Source organism: Amia ocellicauda, chromosome 1 (genome assembly GCF_036373705.1).
Source record: "Amia ocellicauda isolate fAmiCal2 chromosome 1, fAmiCal2.hap1, whole genome shotgun sequence".
Taxonomy (NCBI): domain Eukaryota; kingdom Metazoa; phylum Chordata; class Actinopteri; order Amiiformes; family Amiidae; genus Amia; species Amia ocellicauda.
In genome coordinates, this window is record NC_089850.1 from 54029526 (window position 1) to 54032102 (window position 2577).

Consider the following 2577-nt stretch of genomic DNA (forward strand, 5'->3'; position numbering starts at 1 on the left):
AGAAAAGGAGAAGCACTAGACTAGTATTCGGGAGAGGGAGACCTCTGGTGGTGAACCAAGGTGGAAACAGGGGAGACCGTGACAGGACCCCCCTCCCCAGAATCGGCCTCAGCCGGACCAGAGCATTGAGGACAGCGGCGAGGACGGCCCCGAGGCCGAGGAGCAGGAACAGTGGTATGAGCCCTGTGAAAGTCCGCAATGAGAGACGGATCCAGGATATCTGAGGCTAGAAACCAAGAACGTTCCTCTGGACCATACCCCTCCCAGTCGACCAAGTACTGCATGCGTCCTCTGTGGCAACAAGACTGTAACAGGGTTCTGACAGCATACGCTGGACCGTCGTCTAGATCCAAGGGAGGAGGAGGCGGAGGAGAAGGAGTCCTGAGGAGAATCAGAGGTAGAGGACGGATCGGGGCGTACAGGTTTTAACAAAGAAACATGAAATGATGGAGCTATCTTGTAGTGAGGAGGTAACTGGAGACGATGGGTAACTGGATTGATTTGGCGGAGAACAGGAAAGGGACCGATAAAGCGAGGGCTCAATTTCTTGGATGGGAGTTTAAGTTTAATATCTTAAGTAGATAGCCAAACCAACTGTCCTGGGTGGTATTGCGGAGCAGGTTGACGATGTCAGTCAGCCAAGGTCTTTTGACGGCGGATAGCTCTTTGGAGACGGACGTGTGTAGCATTCCAGACATCTGCACTGCGATGGAACCAATCAATCATCGACTGCTGGGATGTCGGTAGACTCCTCATTCCAAGGAAACTGAGGTGGTTGGTATCCTAAGAGACACTGAAAGGGGGTGAGGCCTGTGGAAGAACTGGTCAGGGAATTCTGGGCGTACCTCAGCCCATGGCAAAAAACGACTCCAGTCATCTTAGGAGGTACTACAGTATGAATGAAGAAAGCGTATGACCTCTTGATTAAGACGTTACCATCCACAATCTAATGGTCAAACGGAACCGGAGGCGAGACTGACCTTAATATTCAGAGCCTTGAAGAAAGCAGACCAGACCCAGGAGGTGAATTGAGGGCCTCGGTCGGAAACAATGTCTTCAGGAATCCCATAACTGTGGAACACGTGATGGAACAGAACTTCAAGAGTTTCAAGAGCGGAGGGAAGCTTCTGTAAGGGTATAAGCTGACATGATTTAGAAAAACTATCTATTGCTACTAGAATGGTGGTAAGGACAGTTCCCTTTGAAGTTGATCCAAGAAATTCCATTTGATTGGGGCGACAATACAGGTAGAGGGTAGAATTGGATCATCAGATAGGGGTTCATTAACCGAGTCAAACTGACGAGAGAGAGCGTCTGCTTTGATGTTTTTGGATCCTGGGTGATAAGTCATGGTGAATTGGAAACGGGTGAAAAATAATGCCCAGCGCGCTTGACGGGGGTTGAGACATTTTGCTGCTCGAATGTATTCCAGATTTCGGTGATCTGCAAGTACCAGAAATTGGTGTTTTGATCCTTCCAGCCAATGCCTCCACTCCTCAAAGGCCAACTTCACTGCCAAGAGTTCCCCGTTACCGATGTCATAATTCCTCTCCGCAGGTGATAATTTCCTAGAGAAGAACACACAGGGATGGAGCTTAGATAGTTGACCGTGTCGTTGAGAAAGCACTGCCCCGACGCCATTTTCAGAAGCATCTACTTCCACAACGAAAGGGAGATTAGGGTCTGGGTGCTTGAGGACTGGAGCAGTGGTGAACAGGGACTTGAGTTTCTCGAAGGCGACCTCGGCAGTATCCATCCATAATAAACGACGAGCAGAGCCTTTTAATAAAGAGGTTAAAGGAGATGCAACTGAACTGAAGTTACGGATGAAGAGACGATAAATGTTAGCAAAACCCAAGAAACGTTGCAACTCCTTAATTGTCTGAGGCTGAGGCCACTCAGTTACTGCTCTCACCTTCTCAGGGTCCATGTGCACTCCACTGGCATCGATGATGCATCCCAGAAAAGCCACACGCGGTCGATGAAATTCACATTTCTCAGCCTTGACATAGAGTCCATTTTGTAGCAGACATTGCAGCACCTGTCGAACCTGGGAGATGTGTTCAGAGAGAGTAAACCAGAATGTTGTCAATGTAGGCCATCACAAAGTGATGAAGATAAGGATGCAACACCTCATTCACGAAAGCTTGAAAGACTGACGGTGCGTTGACCAGACCAAAGGGCATGACTAAATATTCATAGTGTCCAGAGTTAGTAATAAATGCCATCTGCCACTAGTCTCCTTTTAGTATACAGATTAGGTTACAAGCACTACATAGATCTAGTTTTGTAAAGTATCGAGCTCCTCTTACCTGTTCCAAGGCAGCTGGAACTAAAGGTAAAGGATATCTATACTTGACCATAAGTCCCCTATAAATCGATACAGGGTCTTAAACCTCCGTCCTTCTTTGCCACGAAGAAGCAGCTTGCCGCAGCAGGTGAAGTGGATGGCCAGATTATGCCTTGTGCTAACGCCTCCTTGATGTACTCCTCCATGGCCTGCGACTCTGGAAGAGAGAGAGGAAAGATTCTGCCCCGAGGTGGAGTAGAACCAGGGAGAAGATCAATAGCGCAATC